A 26,249-nucleotide genomic window follows, 5' to 3' on the forward strand; every position below is an offset into this window, starting at 1 on the left:
TTACCCCAAGAATCGTCAGTTCACTCCCCTTCCATACCTCTGATTCTATTATATTCAACAGTTAATATTGTTCATCAGATTTTTTTAATTTCCTTGGTTTTTAGATTCACTTGTTGATAGTTATGTATTTGTTGTTCATAATTTTTATCTTTGTTTACTTTCTCTTCTGAAAGAACCCCCTTCAGCAATTCATATAATTCTGGTTTGGTGTTGATGAACTCCTTTAGCTTTTTTTTATTAGTGAAGCTCTTTATCTGGCCTTCGATTCTGAGTGATAGCTTTGCTGGGTAGATTATTTTTGGCTGTAGGTTCTTGCTATTCATCACCTTGAATATTTCTTGCCATTCCCTTCTGGCCTGCATGGTTTCTGTTGAGAAGTCAGCTGACAATCGTATAGGTGCTCCTTTGTAGGTTACTACCTTCTTTGCTCTTGCTTCTTTTAATATTCTCTCTTTGTCTTTTGCTCTTGGAATTTTAATAATGATGTGTCTCGGTGTGGTCCTCTTTGGATTCCTTTTGTTTGGAGTTCTGTGCGCTTCCTGGACTTGTAAGTCTAATTCTTTCACCAGGTAGGGGAAGTTTTCTGTCACTATTTCTTTCAGTATGTTTTTGATATCTTGCTCTCTCTCATCTTCTGGGACCCCCATAATTCTGATGTTGGTTCGCTTGAAGTTGTCCCAGAGGTTTCTTACATTATCTTCAATTTTCTGGATTCTCTTGCCTTCTAGCTTCTGGGGAGGAGTGTCTTCTGGCTCTTTATGTTCCAAATCTTTGACTTGATTCTTGCGATCTTCCCTTCTGTTTTTAGGACTCAGTAAAATATTTTTTATTTCAGACAATGTATTCTTTATTTCTTGTTGATCCCTTATCATTTCTTGTTGACTCCTTATTAATTCTAGTTGATCTCTTTTCATATCCTCATAGGCCTTATCCATCTTTTCTAGGAAATTCTTGAAAAACCTTATAAGCATAGATTTGAACTCTATATCCAGACGCTTTTTGTCCTCCATTTCTTTCGTTTGTGATCTATTTTGTTGTCGCATTTCGCAGTTACAGATGGGACGGGGTTTCAGGGTGGAGCCTGCAGCTTTGGCTTCTGTCAGCCCCGCCCTATGCGGGTCCTTCAGTGCTCGCTGCCCGCGCCTCTGAGAGAAAGGTGCCCTCGATTTTCGCCTGCTGCCAAACAGTCTATGCTCTCCCCCAATGAGCCCGGTATTGGGGTTCAGTTCAGTTGGAAGTGGAGTTGGAGGTGGTGTTCAGAGCAGTCTGGAGCCCAGGTCTCCTTCCCGTCAGGGCAATCTCGCGGCACAGCCGACCGTCCCTTCTCTGCGCGCCGTGTGCGCGCCTCCGGGACCTCCTTTCGCCTCTCCCTGGGGTTCCGCCTTACAGCCCGGCTCCCTATGGCTGAGCCTGAGTCCCCGGGGTCTGGCCCAGAACCGGGTTCAGAGCAGTTGGGGGCCCAGCACAGTCGGAGCTTTTCTCTCCTTTCCGCTCGGGAACGCCCGCCAGGCACTCGGCCTCCCTCCTCTCTGGCTCCGTCCTCTCCGCGCGCCGCGTGTCTCCGTACCTTGGGCTTTTCCAGCTCCTCCGCGCTTCCTTCTGGTTTTCTCCTTGCTTCTCGCTGTAGAATTTCCAGTCAGTCAACCTTCCTGTAGTTCTGGGCAATGTCCGTTTTATATTTTAGTTGTATTTTATTGAAATTGTTGTGTGCGGCTGCGGCTAGGTGTTCACCTGGGCGCAGCCATCTTGGATCCTCCTCGTTTTTATTCTGTTTTGCTGTGTGCTTTGTTTTTGAAATTTCACATATAAGTGAGTTCAGGCAGAAATGACTGTGGAGATCAACTGACCTTCCAAACACATGCCTTTTTCAAAAATAATTCGTTTTTAATATAAACTTTGTAGAGCCTATCATAAATAGAACTATTTTTTTTAATTAGCCCCTGTCTCATTTAAGAATTGTTATTTCTCATTAAATATTGAACTGATCCGCTATCCTTCTTTTATGTCTTAGTTAAAATTGAAATGTATCCTCAATTACTGCTTTCACAAAGCACTGGTATTTTATTTTCCAGCCAGTTTTTCCTCATACATATAAAGTAGTTCCCCCCCCCCCTTATCTACAGAGGATATGTTTTGACCCCCAGGGGGTCCCCAAAAAACACTATTAAAATTCTTTCTTTGTTGAAATAAAATGCTATATATACTATGGTTTTTCCTTATACCTGTGATAAAGTTAACTTTACAAATGTGTCACAATAAGGGATTAACAACAATGACATAACTCAGTAGAACTATAACAATCATTGTAATAAAAGTTATTTGGATGGTTCTCTCTGTCAAAATGTTTTATTGTACTTTACTCACCTTTTCACTTATAGACAGCACTGTACGGCTTCTCCTTGGCCTTATTCCGTGGTCAGCAAACTGTGGCTCGTGAGCCACATGTGGCACTTTGGCCCCTTGAGTGTGGCTCTTCCACAAAATACCAAGGCCTGGGCAAGTCTATTTTGAAGAAGTGGTGTTAGAAGAAGTTTAAGTTTTAAAAATTTGGCTCTCAAAAAAAATTTTAATCATTGCACTGTTGATATTTGGCTGTTGAGTTTGCTGACCACTGGCCTTATAGAATAAAATAAGAGTTACTTGAACACAATGGTTGATCTGATAACCAAGATGGCTACTAAGTGACTAACAGGCAGGGAGGGACTACAGCATGGAGACCATGGATGAAGGGATGAGTCACATCCAGGGCATGACTGAGCAAGATTTCATCACACTACTCAGAATGACATGCAATTTAGCAGTTGCTTATTTCAGAGATTTTCCATTTAATATTTTTGGAGGTTAAATGAAAACACAGATTAGAAGGAATAAATATGTTTATTTCTCCATCTGTTCTGACGTTGGCCAACTAGAGAGGCTCTTTTGGGTCCCCTAGGTTATCTTGAAGAGATGATATATATCATCACACTTCATTGAAGCTATGTAAAAATATCCTGGTCAGATCACTTAAAAGTTTTCATCACAGACAGCCTTAGACACTGATCTTTAAGCCAATGACAGCCCATGACAAAATTAACATTGCTCTTTTACAAAATGAGAAACCAAAACAAAATAACAACAACAAAAATAAGAAAGGAAGGAAAATACAAAATTTTTATACTGATGAATTTATTCATTGGGGGAACTAAGTTTCATTCTGACAATATGTTTTTTAATTTTTTAAATTAATTTATTGGGATGACATTTGTTAATAAAATTATACATAAGTTTCAGGAGTAAAATTCTATAATACATCATCTGTATATTCTATTGTGTGTTCACCATCCCAAGTCAAGTCTCCTCCCATCATCATTTATCTCCCCTACCTCCCCTAACCCACTTTCACTGTGATAATCACCATACTTTTATTTGTCTTACCATTTTTGTGTGTGTGTGGTTAAAATGTTTCCCTTCTTGAAATGAAGGTGATTATAAATGGTAATTGTTTTTAAGGGTCCTATTCAGTCCCATATAAATTCCAGAATTCTGTGAACTTCTGCTGGTACCTGAAGTTTAAAAATCTGAACTAATCTAAAACAAGCAGTGTCTTAACTCTCTAGGATGTCAGTACCAAAATAACAATGACTAAGTGGTGCCAGATGTCTGCTATGCCCCAGTAAGGAAGCTTCTGCATTAATGTTCAGATAGGAATTGCTTAAATTTACAACACTCAACTAAATATTATATGGTTACTCATTTTCCTATCTTAAAACTTCGTTACAGTTATTAAAAATAATAACCCTTTATTTTTGTTTCTAAAATCGTGTGTTCACTGTTAGTTTGCTCAACAAACTTGTATAATAAATAGCAGGTATTAGGGAGATAAATTTTCATCTTGGGAACTCGCAAACCAATCTCCATCAGTAGAGTTAGAAGGAATATATTTAGTTGGGTTGGCGGAACTTGGTTCAGGCACAAAGACCTCAATTTCCTTAGAGAATCACTGGTCCCCTCAGAAATCTTTCCACTTATTACTGGTGACATCGAGCATCTCATCACTTTCCTGCACCTCGGATTCCTCTGCCTTTCAGTGGAGGCCACACAACTAACCCTGACCCTCCCAAGAGGATGTGAACTGAGGTTTACCTTATAAAATTGCAGCAATTGTTTTGATAGAATTTTAATCCTAGGTTTCAGGTCAATGCGCGTGATTTAAATGCTAAAAAGGAAAATAACTACTTTCAGGAATGACTTTCCACAGATGGAAGCCCCAGCTTAGTATTTTGATGATTATAGGTAGCAGGCTCATGAGGGAACACGGAAACCATTGAACGATGACAATTAACATGGGCTTCTTCATAATCTGTACTTTAAACTAACATAATGAATGTCATTCTATATATAATCTCATACTGCATCTGCAAAGCTAAAAACACAATAGGAAAATCTTACATCACCAGTATTTTACTACATCTGTGGATATTTCTTTGTTTGCTTTTGTCTCGTGAGATTGCATTTTAGCTTTTGGATCCAAGTATTATACATTCACTAGCTGGCTCTTCTATATTCTGCAATTCTCTGAGTAGCCTCTATTAATCCAGATTCCTCAAGGGCCCTAAAACCATTAGATCCTTGAAATGGGAGGAGTCATTCTTTTGTGAGCTTTGCAGAGAATATACATTGCATTTCTATCCACAGATCAAGAAAGCTGTTGATGTAAGCCAGATGTATATGTAGGTTTGTTTGGGTCTAACACTGTGGTGTGATTATCAGTTTATCCCTAAAGAGCAGCATCTAGAATTTTCCTTCTCAAAACTGCCTACTTGAGAGCCATAGCCTAATTCTGTATTACTAGGAAAGAGTGGATAACAGTCTAAAGACACACAGTCCTGGATATAGCAAGGTAAGGAGACATAACATTATCTCTGATGAAATGCCTATTTTTAAAGTACTTGAATGCAAACTGAATAAAAATAGGATTTTAAAAAGTTTGGATCCTTTGCATATATTCTATACAATCACTATAAATATTAAATAAGAAGCTGAAATAAAGACAGGTTTTAAGAATAACTGAAGCCTTAGCCAGTTTGGCTCAGTGGATAGAGTGTCAGCCTGCAGACCAAAAGATCCTGGGTTTATTCCGGTCAAGGACATGTACCTTGGTCACAGGGACCTCCCAGCCTGAGTCCTGGTTAGGGGTTCTGCAGAAGACAACCAATTAGTGTGTTTCTCTCACATTGATATTTCTCTCTGTCTTTCCCTCTCTCTCTAAAATTTCAATGGAAAAATATCTCCAAGTGAGATTTAGAAAAAAAAGAATAACTGAAGTCCTAATCAGTGGAAAGGCCAAGAGGTATTTTATAGAGTTTTGTGCTACTCCTTCCCCCTCTTCTCAAATCTAAGTAAAAACATATCTTGTTAGGCAAATGCATCTTCAAACCCAGTGCCTATGCCATCTCCCTGCCATATTTCCCATCCAAAATGCCTCTCTTAAGCTACCCCTAAGGGTGTCACAACTGGTTTTTAAAACTGTATTTTAAATGGGGAGAAAGATCTGAACCAAAGAAGATATATAGATGAAAGATAAGTATTAATATATGAAATGATGTTCAATATCATATGTCACCAAGGAAATGCAAATTAAAGCAATGAGATACCTCAGCACATCTATTAGAGTGACAAAATCTTTTAAAAAATTGATAATATGACTTGCTAGCAAAGATGTGGAGTAACAGGAACTCTTAATCTTTACTGATAAAAATGCAAAATGTTAGAGATGTTTTGGAAGATAATTTGATACATTTTCACCAAACCTGAACCTAATCTTACCAAATGACCCAGCAATTATAATACTAAGTATTTACTCAACTAATTTGAAAATGTATATGCCCATAAAAACCTGCATGTACGTGTTAATAGAAGCTTTATTCATAATTGCCCAAAACTGGAAGCAACCAAAATATAAATGGATAAGTAAACAGGTAAATGGATAAATAAACCATGGTATATCCATATAATTGAATACTATTTAGAGGAGCTGGAAACCTACACAAAGACATGGATGAACCATAAATGCGTATTGCTAAGTGCAAGAAAGCAGTCTGAAAAAGGGTGTATATATATATATATATATATATATATATATATATATATATATATATATATAGCAGTGACACTATTCTGTATGGTGCTATACAGATAGATATACAGTAAGGTGCTATGCATTTGTTGAAGCCCATAGAACTTTACAGAACAAATAGTAAACTTTAATATATGCAAATGTTAAACATCGTTTAGGAGTTCAGGAAATCCCAGTATGAAATGCACAATATGACAAAAGAATCTGTGTTACAAATCTGGAAAAACTTTCAGAAATGAACAGAGTCTATAAGAATGTACCCAAACTCTGTATTCAAGTTGATAATATTTTTTCACATGGGGTGCAGGTTAGCAATGCTGAAGAATATATGTATATATACTAGAGGCCCAGGGCATGAATTCGTGTATGGGTAGGGTCCCTCAGCCTAGCCAGTGATTGGGGCTGATCAGGGCCATGGGAGGTTGGCTGGCCAGCTTTGGAGAAAGGGCTATGGGAAGCTGGCTGCCCCAATCAGGGCCATCAGGCTATCGAGCCTGGGGGGGAGAGGCCATGGTAGGTTGGCCTGCCTGCATGATCTGGGCCATTGGGGCTGGCCAGCAGTGGGGAGGGAGCACAGGCAGTTAGCCAGCTGGCCCCACCCCAGATCAGGGTTGTGGGGGTGGTAATCAGGGGCAAGGCTGGCTTGGGGAGGGACTGCAGGTGGTTGGCCAGCTGGTCCCATCCCCTGGCCAAATTCCCATAGAACTCCTGGTCGAACTCCCAGTTGAGGGGACAATTTGCATATTAACCTTTTATTATATAGATACCAGAACTGTACAACTAAGAAATAGATGACAAATAGGAGCCAGGTTTCTCACTATTAAATTAGAAAGTTACAGAAAGACAAGAGAAAAAGGCTATCATCCATGCAGTGTTGGATTAGAATGGAGACATCAGTTTGAACTTGGGCAATACTTATAGCTATGTCTACATAGAAAATTAGAATACACACATATTTCCTTGCTCTTTTGCCCCTAGAAAGCATAGAAGCAAAGATATCCCAGTAGCAGTGATCATACTTAGTGCCCAGATCTTGGTTTCAATTCAGTTCTCCAATAAAAGAAACCAGGGAGTCTTGGAAAAAGGGTTAGTTTTAGGGTTGGCACAGGAAATACACAGGATGAGCCTGGAGTGCCTTGTAGTACCAGAAAATAAGGAAATGCTAAAATAAACAAAAACCTCTATACAATGATGAAGATATGTTATTGGGCACAGGATGCAACTAAAAGAGCAGGGCATTCCATCAGCGGACAGCCTGGCACATGCACATGGAGGTGAAGTCGTTGGTGCCTGCTTGGAGGTGAAGTCCACCAGCCTAAGCCCCCAAGTAAGCCAGGGATGAGCTGGGGATCCCAATGGCCTGATAGCCATCCCAGTCCTCCAGCCACCCACCCAGGTTTCCCCATTTACCATTGTGGATCCATTGGAGCCTGCAGGCCAGGGGGAGGGACCAAGAGATCAGCTGTTCTGCCAGCTCACCAGTGTCCAGTCCCTCCCTGCCGCCATCTACCCACTTAGTTCCCTGTTCACCTGTGGGCAGCAGTGGAGGAGATGGGGAGGTGGTGGGGGAGGAACCAAGAGGTGGTCAATGCACCTCATAATGGACATTCTGGTCATTATGTTTACGGTCCCTGGCCTTTTATTATATAGGATTTGTATGTTATATTACTATATATTTTCTAAAAATGAATATCAACAGGAAAATTCATAATTTTTACTTCAGGGACTGCAAAGCTCTCCTCTCAAAAATATGAAGTAAGCAGAAAAGCAAATTACCAAATGATAATAAAGAATAATATGCCATTTACATAAATTGTTAAAATGTAAAATAATACTATTCAGTGTTTTACCTTTCATATTTTACATATGTAGTTGTGGGCTTCTCATATATGGCTTTTATTATGTTGAAGTAGTTTTCTTCTATTACTATTTTTTGGGGGGGTTAGTTTATCATGAAAATTGTGTAAATTTTGTCAAATGGTTTTTTTTTCTGCATCAATTGAGATGATTATGGTTTTTTTCCCCCTTCATTTTTTTAATGTGATGTATTACATTGATCAATTTTTGTATGTTAGGCCTATGTTTCACGTATCCTTACATTCCAAGAATAAATCCCTTTAGATCATGGTGTATAATCCTTTTAATATGCTGTTCATTTCTGTTTGCTTATTTTTTTTTTTTTGTTTGCTTATATTTTGTTAAGAATTTTTGCATTCATATTCAGCAGAAATATGATCTATAATTTTATTTTGTTGTGGGTCTGTCTGGTTTTGGTATCAAAGTAATACTGACCACAGAGAATAAGTTTGGAAGCATTCCCTCATCTTTAGTGTTTTGGAAGAGTTTGAGAGGATTTGGTGTTGATTCTTCTTTAAATGTTTGATAGAATGCATGGAAGAAGCCATACAGTTCTGGACTTTTCTTTGTTGGAAGGCTATTGATTACTTATTCACTCAGTTTACTTATTATATATGTTTTCAAGTTTTCTGTTTCTTCATGACTCAGTCTTGGAAGGTTGTATGTTTCTAATAACTTATCCATTTCATCTAGTTCATCCAACTTGTTGATGTACAATTATTCATAGTATTTTTTTTATTTCTGTAAAATTGGTTATAATGTTCCCCTTTCATTTATTGTTAGTAAATCTAGCTAAAGATTTGTTAATTTCATTAATCTTTTGGAAGAATCAACTTTGGTCTTTTAATTATGTGTATCATAATACCAGCCATTTTCCCCACATTTGCTTTTTCAACTGTAAATATTTAGTTTTTTGGGTGAGTTTTTGGTGATATTTACTCAATATCAATCTTGACTATGAGCTGTTAAACTCTTTAGTATAGTGAAAAATTTTGCTGTTTACTTCTATACCCACAGTATCTCTCACAGTTCTTAGGACACAACAAGCACTCAAAAATAATTTTGTTATTTTTGTTTATGAAAAATGAAGCTTATCATTTATATGTTTGCCTTGTAATTAAAATTAAAATTACTCTCCTCATTAGTCCCATAGAAATACTGCTACATATGAAATTTCCTTTCTGGTTTTAATATTTACACACTAGACTAGACTATCTCAAAGTCTTTCCATCTTACTTTCAGATTGACCTACAGCAACATTATATATAATAGTAGCAAAACTTCCTCTTTCAGTGTCTTTTGCCCATATTAATCATTTTCTTTCTCTTTGGGTCACCAGTGATCACATTCCATGAAGAAGTAATTGCACTTCTAACAATGATCTTGAGTTCTTACCAAATTCTGAACTTACTTTATGAAGGACCCCCACCCCCACCCCACCCCTAGTGGCAAACAGTGGATAAACCTACAGTGGAATTGCCCACATTATTGACAATGTGAAAGAAAGATAATTTTGGAGGGAGTAGTTTCCCATATCCCTTAAGTAAGAAGGAGATCCTCTTCTACTCTGTCTCATTTCTTTTTTAATTCCTTTATTCACTGCAAAATTTTAAATATCTACTACATAAACATAAATGTGAAAAATGGTAGTGTAAAGATGAATAAGATTTGATTCCTATTTTTAATTCAATCTAGCAAAAGAGATGAGTACTTGAATAAACAACTATAATATAATACCAATGATCAATTCATTCAATAAACATTTATTGAGAGCTTATTCTGTGTCAGGCTATTGGAGAAGCAAGATGAAAAGAAATGCACTTGCTCTCAAACAGATTACATTATAAAGGCAAACATTCTTGTAAGCAATTATTAAAATACTTGGCCAAGGTCTCTAGAAGTGGGAAATAATTACCTCATATAATTCTTTCAGTCACACAGCTAATAAAGTCAATTTAGATACTCAAGAATGTTTTGCGGTTGTTCCCTTTAATAAGTGGCAAGAAGACACACCATATTTTTCCAGAAGGAAACAGTACAATGTAAGAAGAAAATATGATGAAGGAAGACAAAAGGACCTACAAAATACAAGGAAAGAAATGTCAAGAGGATAAAAAGTTAGGATAAAAGCACATTTAACTTTTAATAAGGTCAAATGGGAGCCAATTAAAAACAATAATACTTTCTCAATTTAGTTTCACAGCCAAAGGGCTGATGGGACCTTGCTGGATCAGTTGGTTTAATTCCCTGCCTCCAGGCTGAGCTTAATTTCAACTATCCTGAGTAATAATTGTGATGTTCCCATTGTATACCCTAGTTTCTATGCAATAGCTTTATTATAGTTTCATTTTCAACAATTAAACTAATTCTCTCTTCTTCTTTTTTTCACCTTGGCAGAAACAGCAGAACAAGCATCTATTTGTAATTCATTGTTTCTCCTAAGGCTTCTCAAAGTCTGTGTCTGAGATTTAGGACACAATTGCAGTGAGACAGTCCCTTAATCTTTATTATCAATCCATGAGGAATTATAGAGTTTGAGGGGCTGAAACATAGGGAAGTATCTTAAACTATCTTTTAGTACTTGAAGAAAACTTAGCTAGTGTTTCAATTTTTTCATTTGTGCTAAGGGTCCAAATAATAAAACATGTGACATTTAAGGTTCTTCTCAAAGTTGATAATCTATGATCTGTGTGTATTCTGACATTTTATTCAACCTTATAAGGGAAAACAAAAATATCAATAGTGGTAAATACTGCAATGCTCTGCCACAGTTCAGGGTACACTGATTCATTTCTCAACATATTTTTTTTGTATCAAGGGGCTTCTGTGCATGTATAACACTCACTCCTAGTTACATTTCTTTTTAAAATTTTCTTTATTGATTATTGATTAAGGTGTTACATATGTGTCCTTATTCTCCCATTACCCCTCCATTCCCCGACTCATGCCTTATCCCGCTGTTGTCTGTGTCCATTGGTTAGGCTTATATGCATACATACAAGTCCTTTGGTTGATCTCTCCCCCTTACCCCCACCCTCCCCTACTAGTTACATTTCTTGAATGTTTAATTTATTAAAGCATTTACAATAATTTTTATAAGTTAATTTTAAAATATGTTCATTGTTATTATAAACTTAAGTCTCTTTAAACAATTTGGAGCATACAAATTTAGCCAACTGATTCTTTAGAACCTCAAACACCTTAATCAATAGAGAAAAATGTAGAGAAGTGCAATACTTTCAAATGTATTATTATACTTACACTAAAACTTGTTCTAGAACATTAACAACCTATGCTTTTTTTATTTCTTTATTTCCTTACATATTGTTAGTGTCATGAAAATGCTACCTTTGATGCTATCCTAGAGTTATAGGATAAAGAACATAATCTCATAAATCTAATATTATAGAGTCTGAGTAACCAACCAACTGCTCTTTAGTTGGGAAAGGAGATTTGTTTCTCTCCAGGTGACTTTGCAGTCTTTTATCATTATAGATTAGAAGGCCGGTGCATGAAATTCTTGCAAGAGTAAGCCTTCCTTCCCCCAGTGGCCTGCTGGCACTGGCTTCCCTGAACCAGGGCTTCCCTCCAGCTGCCAGCAGGCTCCCTGGACCCAGGCTTCCCTTGCAACCCCTGCTTCTTCCAGAAGGACATCCGGTCTAATTAGTATATTATGCTTTTATTATTATAGATTGCTTGTTAAACTGATAAGAATTTTTATGATCATTATTTCAACTAGAATTTAACTCTTTGTAACTGGTAGTTAATCCCAAATGATGTACCCTTAATGTTCACTAAGTTAGTGTTCATAACAAATGTCCCATTATAACAACATTAAACTGTTTGGATGTGCAATGAACCTCAATAGCAATGAGCTCACCTAGCACCCAAATCTTGATTTCAAAATACCATTACCCAATAAAATAACTAGGACTACTTGGAGAAATAGCTGATTCCAGGGTTAGAAGTCATAAAGTACAAGATGAGTCTGGAATACTTGATTGTGCCAGAAAGTAGAAAATTGCTCAAAAAAAAAAATGATAGGGAAAATGCCAACTAATAAATCTAGAAGGAATAAAAGAGGAGTTAGAAAAAAAAATTTTAATAAATTTTTATTGTTCATATTATTACAAATGTTCCTTCCCTCCCCCCCCCCCAATCATTGCTCTCCTCTACCAGGTTCCCACGCCACCCTCTGCCCTTTCCCCACTCCCCATTGTCCTCATCCATAAGTGCACAGTTTATGTTCAGTCTCTTCCCACATCCCCCTATCCCCTTTTCCCCAAGAATCATCAGTTCACTCCCCTTCCATACCTCTGATTCTATTATATTCAATAGTTAATATTGTTCATCAGATTTTTTTTTTAATTTCTTTGGTTTTTAGATTCACTTGTTGATAGTTACGTATTTGTTGTTCATAATATTTATCTTTATTTACTTTCTCTTCTGAAAGAACCCCCTTCAGCAATTCATATAATTCTGGTTTGGTGTTGATGAACTCCTTTAGCTTTTTTTTATTAGTGAAGCTCTTTATCTGACCTTCGATTCTGACTGATAGCTTTGCCTGTAGGTTCTTACTATTCATCACCTTGAATATTTCTTGCCATTCCCTTCTGGCCTGCATGGTTTCTGTTGAGAAATCAGCTGACAATCGTATAGGTGCTCCTTTATAGGTAACTACCTTCTTTGCTCTTGCTGCTTTTAATATTCTCTCTTTGTCCTTTGCTCTTGGAATTTTAATTATGATTTGTCTTAGTGTGGTCCTCTTTGGATTCCTTTTGTTTGGAGTTCTGTGCGCTTCCTGGACTTGTAAGTCTAATTCTTTCACCAGGTGGGGGAAGTTTTCTGTCACTATTTCTTTCAGTATGTTTTCAATATCTTGCTCTCTCTCATCTTCTGGGACTCCCATAATTCTGATGTTGGTTCGCTTGAAGTTGTCCCAGAGGTTTCTTACATTATCTTCAATTTTCTGGATTGTCTTGCCTTCTAGCTTCTGTGGAGGAGTGTCTTCTGGCTTTTTATGTTCCAAATCTTTGACTTGATTCTTGCGATCTTCCATTCTGTTTTTAGGACTCTGTATAATATTTTTTTTATTTCAGACAATGTATTCTTTATTTATTGTTGATCCCTTATCATTTCTTATTGATTCCTTATTAATTCTAGTTGATCTCTTTTCATATCCTCCTAGGTCTTATCGATCTTTTCTAGGAAATTCTTAAAAAACCTTATAAGCATAGATTTGAACTCTATATCCAGTTGCTTTTTGTCCTCCATTTCTCTTGTTTGTTATCTATTTTGTTGTTGCATTTTGCAGCTACAGATGGGGCGGGGTTTCAGGGTGGAGCCGACAGCCTTGGCTTCTGTCAGCCTCGCCCTATGCGGTCTCAGTAATCCCCAGGGTCCTTCAGTACTGGCTGCAAGCACCTCTGAGAGAAAGGTGCCTTCGATTTTCGCCTGCTACCAAACAGTCTAGGCTTTCCCCCAATGAGCCTGGTATTGGGGTTCATTTCAGTTGGAAGTAGAGTTGAAGGTGGCGTTCAGAGCAGTCTGGAACCCCTGTCTCCTTCCCGCCAGGGCAATCCCGTGGCACAGCCAACCGTCCCTTCTCTGCACGCAATGTGCACGCCGCCAGGACCTCCTTTCGCTGCTCCCCCAGGATTCCGCCTCACAGCCCAGCTCCCTCTGGATAAGCCTGGGTTCCCCGGGGTCTGGCCTAGAACTGGGGTTCAGAGCAGTCGGAACTGGGGCCCAGCACAGTCAGAGCTTATCTCCTTCCCTCTAGGGAATGCCAGCCAGGCACCCAGCTGCCCTCTTCTCCGGCTCCGTCCTCTCCGCGCTACGCGCAGCCTTAGGCTTCTACAGCTCCTCCGTGCTTCCTTCTGGTTTTCTCCTTGCTTCTTGTTGTAGAATTTCCAGTCAGTCAACTTTCCTGTAATTCTGGGTAATGTCCATTCTATATTTTAGTTGTATTTTATTGAAATTGCTGTGTGCGGCTGCGGTTAGGTGTCTACCTGGGCAGCCATCTTGGATCCTCCTGGAGTTAGAAAAATTTTAATATATATAGTAATCATTGAATTATTAATGGATACCAAAATCACTGTGTAAAAGCCTGTTGGGATATTTAAACACTGTTTTTCTCCACAGTTTATTTCGTTTCAGAGGGAACATGGTATGTTTAGAATGTTAATCTTGACAGATAACACTTTAATCAAGTGATTAAAAGTCAACTTCACCAATATTGTTGGGAAAATTGGACAGATACATGCAAAAGAATGAAACTAGATCACCAACTTACACCATACACAAAAATAAACTCAAAATGGATACAGGACTTAAACATCAGACGGGAAACCATAAAAATACTATTGTAGAAGCATCCACAGGCAACAAAATCTCAGACATATGCCAAAAGAACTTCTTCACTGATACTGCCCCTAGGGCAATGGAAGCTAAAGAGAAAATAAACAAATGGGACTACATCAAAATAAAAAGCTTTTTTACAGCAAAAGAAACCATCAACAAAACAACAAGAAAGCCCACTGTGTGGGAGAACATATTTGCAAATGTTACCACTGATAAAGGTTTAATCTCCAACATCTACAAACAGCTTATACAACTAAATAAAAGGAAGATGAATGATCCAATTAAAAACTGGGCAATGGACCTAAATAGAATATTTTCAAAAGAAGACAGAAGGAAGGCCAAAAGGCACATGAAAACATGCTCAAAGTCACTAATTATCTGAGAGATGCAAATCAAAACAACAATGCAGTACCATTTCACACCTGTCAGAATGGCCAACATCAACAAATCAACAAACAAGTGTTGGCGAGGTTGCGGAGAAAAAGGAACCCTCGTGCACTGCTGGTGGGAATGCAGACTGGTGCAACCACTGTGGAGAACAGTGTGGAGTTTCCTCAAAAAACTGAAAATGGAACTTCCATTTGACCCAGTAATCCCACTCCTAGGAATATATCCCAAGAAACTAGAAACATCAATCAGAAAGGATATATGCACCCCTATGTTCATAGCAGCACAATCTACAATAGCTAGAATCTGGAAACAGCCTAGGTGCCCGTCAGCAGATGATTGGATCAAAAAACTTTGGTACATCTACACAATGGAATACTATGCTGTCATAAAAAAGAAGGAATTCTCATCATTTGCAGCAACCTGGATAGAACTAGAGAACATCATGCTGAGTGAAATAAGCCTGTCAATGAAAGAGAAATACCACATGGCCTCACTCATCTATGAATATTAAAAAACATTATAAACTGACAAAGCAAAAGATAGATATAGAGACAGTAAAGCAACAAGTAGACTGTAAAATTACAGCAGGGAGAGTAGGGAGATCTGGGGGAGATAAGATATCAACCAAAGGACTTGTATACATGCATATAAGTACAACCAATGGACACAAAACTCTGGGGAGGGAGGGTATGTATGGGGGGGAGCAATGTTAAAATATGTACACAGATAATAATTTAATAAAAAAAAGAAAAGAAAAGTCAACTTCACTAATATTGATACAAGTTGACAGCCCTAAAGTTATACACACAGAAGGGCACAGCATCACATAATAAAGTTTATGTAAAAAATGCACAACATGAGTATCTATATGAGAAAACAGACAAACCCAAACTAAGACTCACTCTATAGAACTGGCTCTGGCCTGCCTACTTTAAAAATGTTAATGTTTTCATCCATCCCCTCACTCTCCTCCCCTCCGGCAACTATCAGTTGGTTCTCTGATTCCATGAGTCTGTTTCTGTTTGTTTTTTTGTTTATTTATTTGTTTGCTGTTTTGTTTTGTTTAGTTTTCAAAATAAGTAAAATCATATGGTATTTGTATTTGTCTGATTTATTTCACTTAGCATAATACCCTCTAGATCTATTCATGTTTTTGCTAATGGCAAGATTTTATTCCTTTTATGGCTGAGTAATATTCCATTATATATCCATTCATCTAAAGCACATGTGTCAAACACAAGGCCCGCGGGCCAAATCCGTCCTGCCAGGCCTTGCAATGTGGCCCGCACTGCACTGTCATCACTGCACTCTGCTGCGTTTCCATCACAATGACAGTTTATGACTGTTCAGTAAACCATTCGGCCCGCGATTTAGGCTGGATTTTAGATTTTGGTCCCTTCTCTGATTGAGTTCGACACCCCTAATCTATAGGTACAAACTTCTAATAATAAAATAAATAAATCACATGGATATAATGTACACCACAGAGAATATAGTCAATAATATCAGTATAGCTATACAGTGACAGATGGTCACTGGACTTATCATGGAGGTTACTTCATAAACTAATAAATGTTGAATCACTACCTTGCACATCTGAAACTAATATTGTGTATCAACAAAAACTTAACAAAAAATGTTAATATTATATAAGCAAAAATGACTAAGGAAACCTAAATTAAAGACGGCAAAACAGCATAACAATTAAATGCAATATGTGATACTGGAATTGGATACCAGAAAAGGGGGAGGGGTGTTATAAATAAATTATTTTTCCAATGGGATAATTGGTAAAATTTAAACATAGATCATATATAAGATGTTAAAATTTCATCACTGTTAACTTTTATTAATTTGATCATTATATTGTGGGTAGATAAAATAATCTCCTTGTTCTTAGGAAATACGTGTTACTAGGCCTGATATTTACTCTCAAATTATTTAGTTCTTTAGCTATAACAATAATGATGACTATGTATATGTATATGTATATGAATATGTATATGTAAGAGATAAAACAAATGTGGAAAATGTAAGCAATTAGGGAATGTGGGTAAAGAGTATATAGGAATAAGGAATGTTGGAATAAAGTACCACTATTGTTCCATAACATTCAGTTTAACAAAATTCTTGAAATAAATTGTTTCTTTTTAGATACATATGTTTTATTAATTTTCCAATTTATTGCAATATCCTACTTAGAGAGTGAAGTTTAATTAACCACTAGGGTTTTTTACTACAATGATTAGACACATTATTTACAGACCTTACTTCTGATGATATGTGAACATTATTGTCCCTTCTTTCTGATATATCCTTTGTCCACTTCCCAATCTCAATTAATATAGAAGCTTCTTTCTTATTCTACCCAAAATTCTGGATATCCAACCTCAAAATAGTGTTCTGAAATTGCCAAATTTTTTTGTGCCTAATGGTTACCTATTTGCACATGATGTTTCTTAAATACATTCAAATATTCCCTCCCTACCTCCTTATTTTGAAAGGGAAGTATGGGATTTATTTTCCTTCAAATTATATCTCTTTCTTCTCCCTTCTCTTGCCTCACTACTGCTTCAGAATATCATAGTAGGTAAGACCACAGACTTTGGTGGAAGTCCCATCCCAGTTCAAAAGCTGGTTCCACCACCGGTGCGGAGTGTATGGCTTTAGACATTTACTTCTCTACACCTCAGCTTTCACATTAGCAAAATGATCAACTATTCCTCATATGGTTGTAGTGAACCTCACATAAGTTGATGAATTCCAAACTCTTAACACTGTGACTAGCAAAAATCATGTTCAATGAATATTATCTGCTTCACCATCATCATCATCATCATCATCATCATCATCATCATCATCAATGCTACAGTAGCTGTTAAGAGCTACAAAATCAGAACAATTGATGAAATATTAATATCTCTGGTTACTGACATTAAAGTGTTTAATGAGGTATTAACCATAGTTAATTCTTCTGACTGCAACTCCAGTAACTCTCATAGATGAAAAGTTACAGCAATTTCAGTCCGAATTCTTCAAAAGCAATCATTAATTCTTAATCAAATTTATGACCTTAACTTTAACAATATGTGTCCCAAAAGCAGAGAAGTCTATTAACCAAATAGTGTATGACTCATATTCATTGATTTATCTTTTATCCAACATTTATTGAGCATCCACCATGTATAACCTACTTTTCTAGATGTTAGTGACATTGCAATAAACAAAGTGGATAAATTCTCTGCTTCCATGAAACACATTTCAAAAGGAGGTGGAAGATTCAGTCATTCCTCCCAAAAATATTATATATCAGATAGTGATGAATACCAAAATGAAAAGGGTAATGAGACAAGGAATAATGAGAAAGATGTTGCTTCATTGGGGAAGTCAGAGAAGGCCTCTCAAATAAATTATCACTTTTTAAATTCCTAATTAAATTCATCCTTTTATATTTTAAATAACATAAGAAATTAAATCTAACAACAAATCAAAATTATATTCTTTTTAATTTTATTGAATTTATTGGGGTGACATTAATAAATGATACAGGCTTTGGGTATAGAGTTCTAAAATACATCATCTATATATTTTATTGAGTGTTCACCACCCCAAGTCCATTGTCATACTCTACTGAAGAGTACCACTAATCATGAGCATACTGAACAGACTCAGAACTCAGAAGAGAATGGTATTTGTAGATTGATAAATGAGTCTGGAATAAACTACTTCCCATAAATTGCCTAAATGTGGCTCAGGCTAGCATAAACTTGTTGCTCTAGGCTGGCTTTCATTTCACTGAAAAACAAGTGACACTTAACATTATGGAATAGTTGAAGTATATTCCAGTACATGCTCAGGTATACTGTCCACATTTCCTTTTCTCCCCCACTCCAACTTCTTTTGTTATCCTTCACTTCAAATATGCTATAAATCCTTAAAGCCTCTACCTTTCTTTTCAAAAATATATAAAATACTGGAGGCCTGGTGCCCAAATTAGTGCATGGGTGGGGTCCCTCTGGGTGGCCTGCAGGGATCCTGCAGTCCAATGTTTCCTGCAGCTCCTACCTGCCACTCTTGTTCATCCTGGCCCCACTGTACCTGCTTTGGGCTTGCACCCAACCAGTCCCCATCAATTGGGAGAGGCTCATGCTGCTGAAGCAGCACTCACCAGCCATGAGACCAGTGTCTGGTGCCTTCCCAAGGGGAGTGGCCTGCGGAATTGGCTAAAGCCAGCTCTCCAACATCCCCCAAGAGGTCCCAGATTGCAAGAGGGCACAGGCCAGCCTGAGGTATCCCACTGGTGCACAATCGGACTGGGAAAAGACTGTGGGAGGGCTCCAGGGTATGTCTGGCCCATCTCGCTCAATCCCGATCAGCTGAACCCAAGCAGCAAGCTAACCTACTGGTCAGAGCATTTACCCTCTGATGGTCAGCGCACTGATCACAGTGACTGGTAGACTAGTTGACTGTCTGCCCCCTGGTGGTCAGTGCACATCATAGCAAGTGGTTGTACAGCCTTAGCATATCATTAGCATATTATGCTTTGATTGGTTGTTTGGTTGTTCTGCAGTTCAGTCTATTTGCATATTACTCTTTTATTATAAAGGATATTATTATACTTTTTAGGGTCATACCATATTATAGAAGGTTTCCCATATTTTGTTTGGTAAATAATTCATGATATGCTGCCCCAGTTCACATTCAAGAATGAAGGACCTATTCTCCCAGCTGCTGGAAGTACTACCAGCATACAGATCTCAGCTATCAGCCCTCTTTTGAGAAGTGCCTTGGTTGAAGAGAGCTGCCTTGTCCAAGGTTATGCTCCTTCCCTGGACATCCTGCATTCGGTGATTTCTCAACACAGGAGTATAAAGGCCCAGTCTCCTTGTCTCAACTCAGGACAACTCTGCAAGACCAGTCCACACCAAAAGCTCCTCATGGATCAACAGTGGCACTCATTGAGATTGCATCTCAGCCCAAATTTTTCTTTGGCTCATTCTTACTTCTTTCCTTTTATAGGTATTTTTTCCAGAGCACTCTCTTATAAGCAATCATATTCCAGGGAAACTGGTATAAATTTAATGGCTTCCATTAAAGACCTAAGGAATACAAAGGTGATGAACTCCCATCATATCTCCATTTAATTTATTAGTCACCCACCTTAAAAACCAGATGAATTCTGAGGGATAACAATGGGCTACTGAAATCCCAACTAAATAGTAATAGCCCAACTGAAGCTGCTGCCAAATGTGACATCTCTCCTAGTCCTTATTACTATGACCTCAGGCACATGGTATGTGACCAAAAGAAATTATTTTCTAACCATAATAGAAAAGGCCAGAAAGAGCACACATTTACTTGGGTTGGGTAAAAGTATGCATCTGCAATATTGCCCAAGAGTATGTTAACTCGTCTTCTCTGTCATAATATAGTTTTAAGAGATCTTGATTCATTTGACATACTACAGAAAATCTCATCGGTCCACTATATCTAAGATATAATGCAAAATGGACAAAATGAAAAAGAAGTAGCAAGTACATTGTAAGCAAGGTAAAATACACTCTTCCCAGTTAGGAGATAAACCCTATGAAGATTCAGATTCTGTCATATCAGTAAAATGTTTAAAAATCTATTGAGCTTGGGCATTTGAGGACATCTCCTCCAAAGAAAAGACTGATTATTGCAGTTTGCACTTTCTGCCCCAAGGAAAGAAATACCTCATTGGGTAAGTGCTTCCATATTCTGAAGGCAGCATATTCCATAGCTGATGGTAATATAGCAACAAATCATAAGCCAGGAGGCAAAAAAAGCTTCTAGCTTCGAATAAAGACCAAAGCAGAAAAAGAATATATAGCAATCCACACTCTGGTGCAGGTATCCCTGTCACTTGAGTAATATAACCCACCAGTATGGCATAGCATTAGAGATATCTGTGTGTAGGAAAAGGTGCCATGAGGTGTTTATAGCAAGTCCAAATGGAAGAATCACAACACAGATGTCTAGGTTTTGGAGTAAAGCCATGCCATCTACAATAGATATTTATTCATCTTCTGAAATGTAGGTCTGGGCATGATACTGGTGAATCCAGGTAGAAATGCAGTACCTCACTGCATACAACAAATCACCATGAGGCCTTAACTGCTTATTAGGAGCTAAGAAATATCAGACCACAGCATCATCAGATTAGGTAGGTCCAAGACCAACACATCATGAAGTGAATGAGGTACACCTAAGGTCAAACATTAATAGAAGCAGGAGACACAAGAAAGCTACATGAGAAGATGGCTTAGATCCTGAAGTCACATACTATTGTTGCTCTGGCAGTTAACTGGTGACTCACACCTATCACCATAAAGGGGAATCATTTGGCCAATTTAGAGAAGATAAAAATATTCAAGTTTGGTATGCAAACAGGTTGGCTTGGCATGTGGGTGAAAACTGAAAATGATTGGAGGCTATAGTACAGTCTGACTTAGAGGTGGCTCCTAACTTCAGGGAAGAAGAAATCCTCCCAATAGGCAAAGCTTCAGACAGTGCATGTGGTCATGTTCTTTGTGTAGAAAGGGAAAGGTCCTAAGTTTATAATGTTCATGGACTCATAAGCAGGGGTATATGGCTTAACTAGTATGTCATTAGTTAAGAAGAACAAAAACTGCAAGGGCAGGAAATGAAGGTCTGGGGTAGAGGGATTTGGGTAGACCTGTGGGAATGGGCATGAAGAATGAAGATCTTTGTACCAAATGTTAACACCAATAAGGAAGTGTCCATCATGGAAGAGGTACTAAATACTCAGTAAACAATATAACTTTGTCTATTGACATCCTCCAGTGTCTGTCATCAAACTTTCCAGTGACACACAATGGACATATGAATGAAATAGTTATAGTGTGAAGGATAGAAGCTATGCATGGGCTCAACAGCATGGCCTCCCCTTAATAAGGATAACCAAGCTATTGATCTGATTGAGTGCTCGATCTGCTAGAAACAAATAGACAAACAAAAAACAAGATTAATTTCCCAAAATGGCACCATCCCTATAAGAGAACAAAAAGCCAGTTGGTGATTAGTTGAATGCATTGAGTCTTTCAACTTGTAAGAAGCTTTAATGCATTTTGACAGGGACAGACACATATTCTGGGTTTGTATTTGGCTTTACTGCCTACAGTAGGTCAGTTAGTAACACTATTTAAAACTTATCATGTTTGATTTACCGGTATCATCCTGTATAATATAGATTCAGACCAAAGAGGTCCACTTTAAAGAAAGGAGTTGAAGAAATGGGTATCCAATACCTCACCATAAGTTCATTAGTCATATCACCTACCACACCAAACAAAAGGTGCTAGCCAAATGGAGTAGCCTTCTGAAGGTATAGCTGAAGTAATACTGTTAATATTGAACTTTATCCTCCAAAATGCATAGTATATTCTAAAGCAATGATCTTTATGTGGTGCCAGTTGGTTGAATACCTGGATCCATGAAGAGATATGCAAGCAAGAGTGGCCCCATTTATCACCACTCCCAATGACCCACTTGGATAATTTGTTTCCCATTCCTACAACTCTGGGAACTACATAACTTGAGGTCCTATTTCCCAAAGGGAGAATGTTTTCCCCAAGGAACAAACAGAAATGTTCTAATTGCACTATAGTTTTGGCTGGCACCTGATCATTTCAGGCTCCTCAGGCCAGGTGACAATCTCATAATAAAAGAAGTCATCATCTTGGCAGTATTAATAAACCCTAATCATTGAGAGGAAGTAGCGGTTATATATAATGAGGACAGGAAGAGATGTTTGGCACCCATGTGATCCACTTGCCTAAGCTTAATGGTAAATGCACAAGTATAACTACAGCTGGAATAGGGCATGGTGAGTACAAGCTCAGGATGGTCAGGGTCATGTCATTAGGAAAGCCACCAAGACCAGAGAGTATGAGGGGAATTTAAGAGTAGATAGTAGAGGAAGCAAGTGGTAAATATCACTTGAGATCTTAAACTAGCTGCATCAAGCAAGGGTGCCTGTTTATCATACCAACCTTATTCTTATACCATTCCTCCAGGAAAAGAAAGCCCCTGGAATTCTGGAAGATTGATTCCTAGTATTTATATATAAAAAGAAGTAAATTCAAGAGATGCAAGCAGGTCACTTACATGCTGCCAAGATGTAATGAAGATCTTATTCTACCAGCTCTTGAAACAGCTGCCAGATGCCAGTCTTTAGCTTTCAGGCCTTTTTGTGAAGGTTTTTTGGCTGAAGAGAGTGTCCTTGCTCAAGGTCATGGATCCCTTTGTCTCAACTCATGACAGTCCCCAAGGGCCACCTCAGCCTCAGACTATCCCTGGGTCACCTATGACATTCATTAGATGTGTCACAGTTCAATTTTCCCCAGTGCCCAATTCAGATTTCTTCCCTTCCTTTCCATAGTTGTTGTTTCCAAGACAACCCCCTAATAAGCTTCCTGCCCAACCTTTGAAACAATGATGGTGTCACAGCAAGTAAACTCTTGCTCTGGATGAGAAATCAAGAGACTGGGTCTAGGCACATGTTTGCTTCTAATGTGTTAATTGACCTCAAGCAAGTCAATAAACCATATAACCTTTATTTTCCTCATTACTTTAGTATAAGAAGGGAAATAAATTACCATGGTCTTTAGTCCTAAACTGAGAACCAGAATTTCAGTTCCTGGGTGACTGTTAGTTGACCTTGGAAAAATCACTCCAAGCTTCTGGTCCCATTTCTAAAATGGACAGTAGGCCAAAGGATCTTTAGTGTCCTTTAGAGCTCTAATAGCCTATCATCTAAATATATAAATCCCACAATCATTACCTCAGTAACATAGCCTTTAAGATGGCATTTTCAATTTTATCAATAACTTCATTGCCTAGGAAAAAAAAAAGTTCTTATGGGGGGAAAAAAGGTCCTTGCCAAGAATATTTTTTAAATCCCATTACTTCATTCTTTCTCATCTCTTTATGTCTTCCTTATTGATCTTTTTTAAATCCATTTTTTGGCATGTACTTTTATCTCCCATCCCTAGGAGACTGTGGACAAATGATAGAGAAGCAAAGTAAGTATTCAGTGTTGGCATAAAGCTTAGTTTAAGATATTTCATGTTCTTTCCCCTTTCTTTATAGCTTCTATTGTATCATATGGATTTTTTTTAACCTTGCTCCTCCTATTCAATATTCTTAAAGTACTTTACTACTAAACTTCTTCAGAAATATTTTCAAATTGTGCCAAATGCTTTTTTCGTCCCCTAATCCCTTTTTCTCTACTACCTTCCTGTTCCATTTTATTTCATTTGTACCTCTTTCTGGGCACTACTGTAGAGATTTCCTAAAACAACTCCTTTCCCTTTTCTATCTCTGCTCTCACCTAACTGGCCCCACACATTCTCAGGAAGAAAAGAGATGTCAAATTCATTGCAATAGGAGCCATAAGAAATGAGGTTGGTGTCTGGCTTGTACCAGTCTGGACATCTGAAGAGGAGCCAAAAATAGAAGTGAGCTGAGTCTGTTCAGGACTACTGCTGCCAGCGGCATTTCCTCAGTCAGTTCTCCAAGGCTGTCTTTTCTAAGTCATCTTTCACAGCTCACAGGCCAAAACGTATAACTCACACGCTGGGCTCTCCATCAAGACACAGTTAATGTCAGAAAGTGGTTACTCTCTAAAGGAGGATCTTCACTCATGTCCTGACTGACAGCCAACAAAGTCCATGAAATGGAGGGCATAGTGCTTACCTATAACAAAGTTACATTGAAAACCTAAATCATAAAATAAAGGTGAGCCTCCTCCTCCTATTCTCATCTCCCCAAACCAGTAAAATACTTTAAACTGAACCGTGATTAAAATAAATACTTATTGGCATGGTTCACAAACTCCAAGCTATGTGAAACAGTGACTTCACGGTAGAGGGTGGGGGAAAGTAAGAAATGGTGGGGTTACTATGTTAATGTCTCCCAGATGCTCCTATCACTTGTTTCTTTCCTGGAAATTTGTTTATTCCTTAATGTTTAATGAATTTCAAGGGTATTTTTTAACTTTTCAAATATTCAATGGCATTGAATTAGTAAGAGAGTAATAACCCAAATCCTTTAAACTAAAATATCATAATTTTGAGTATTCTTGCTCTGAACCTCTCTAAATGCCGAAGATGACCTAGTTACCTTATTCTTGATGCCTTGGGTTTTTAAAATTTTTTATTTCAGAAGAGGAAGAAAGAAAGACAGACACATTGATGGTGAGAGAGAATCATTGATTGGCTGCCTCTTGCACGCCATTGGCAATGGAGCCTGCAACCCAGGCACTTTCCCTCCAGTCTGCAGGCCAATGCTCTATCCACTGAGCCAAACCAGCTAGGGCTCAATGCCTTAGTTTTCAGATGAAAGAATTTGCCTCTTACTATCTCATCAGGTCAATGAAGTAATTCATTGTCTATTGTAGAATTATTTTTTTCTTTTTCTGTTTTAAATAGTAACTTATAATTGCAAAGGCTATAACGATGTCACCAAAGATTGACATTGATCAAACGCTGTCGATTAAGCAACTATGGGACTCGGGAGCTTATTGACACAAGTTTACAGCCTATTCACACATCCTGTTGCTTGGCAGATATCACTAACACGAAGTTGGGAGGCAACATTAATGCCACAGTAGGTGCTACGAGAAATAAGAATACTGGGTATGAAGAAAATAAGAATGCCGGAAGAGAAGGAAACGTTTGTCTGCCTCAAAGCCTTTTTGTTCTAAAACACTTCTACCTTAGTCAGTTAACCTTGCACAGTGAGAGAGATAGGCTTGGAGATCTGTGTCAAATAATCATGGATCACTGAGCAGCTCAAAATGGGGACACAGTGCCACCAATGGACATTGACAATAACTAGTTTTTAAAAAGTATATAATACCTTGCACATGGGGGATGTAGGGTTAATCCCCATCAACCTAAAGTTTAAAATATATTGGCTGCAATGTTGATTTAAGTGACAAGAGAGGTGTTGCGTTACCACCATCTATTTGAAATTCAAAGTCAGTTTCTCCCATGTACTTTGGTCACAGTGCACACTGTTAGGTGCTAGAAAAGTTTGCATTGGTTATTTAATTGAAATACGTGGTCTCTCAGCTACATTGAAAATATAATGTCTGCAAGAACAAAGATGATAGATGTGTTCCTGTCATAACTAGCTAGTTAGTATTAATAATAAAAATAGAGCAAAAGTGGGGGGGGACCACACATGGTTAAGTATGGTCATCTGGGCAGCTTCACCAGGAAGCAGCAACTCCATACTCCCCAGTGAACCGTCTGTCCATTCTCTGCAGAGCACTGGGGGAAGAGATCTCACAAAGAGGAAGATGGACAGCTGAAACCGGTTTGGCTCAGTGGATGGAAAGTGGGCCTGAGGACTGAAAGGTCCCAGGTTCAATTCTGGTCAAGGGCATGTACCTTGGTTACGGCCATATCCCCAGTAGGGGGTGTGCAAGAGGCAGCTGATTGATGTTTCTAACTCTCTATCCCTCTCTCTT

At 38.1% G+C, this 26,249-nt stretch overlaps 1 pseudogene; it reads right to left on the reverse strand.

Annotated features, from left to right (window-relative positions):
* LOC118729723 overlaps positions 1-26,249 on the reverse strand; it is a 34,483-nt pseudogene that overhangs the window by 7,902 nt on the left and 332 nt on the right.

Source organism: Pipistrellus kuhlii, unplaced genomic scaffold (genome assembly GCF_014108245.1).
Source record: "Pipistrellus kuhlii isolate mPipKuh1 unplaced genomic scaffold, mPipKuh1.p scaffold_m20_p_3, whole genome shotgun sequence".
Taxonomy (NCBI): domain Eukaryota; kingdom Metazoa; phylum Chordata; class Mammalia; order Chiroptera; family Vespertilionidae; genus Pipistrellus; species Pipistrellus kuhlii.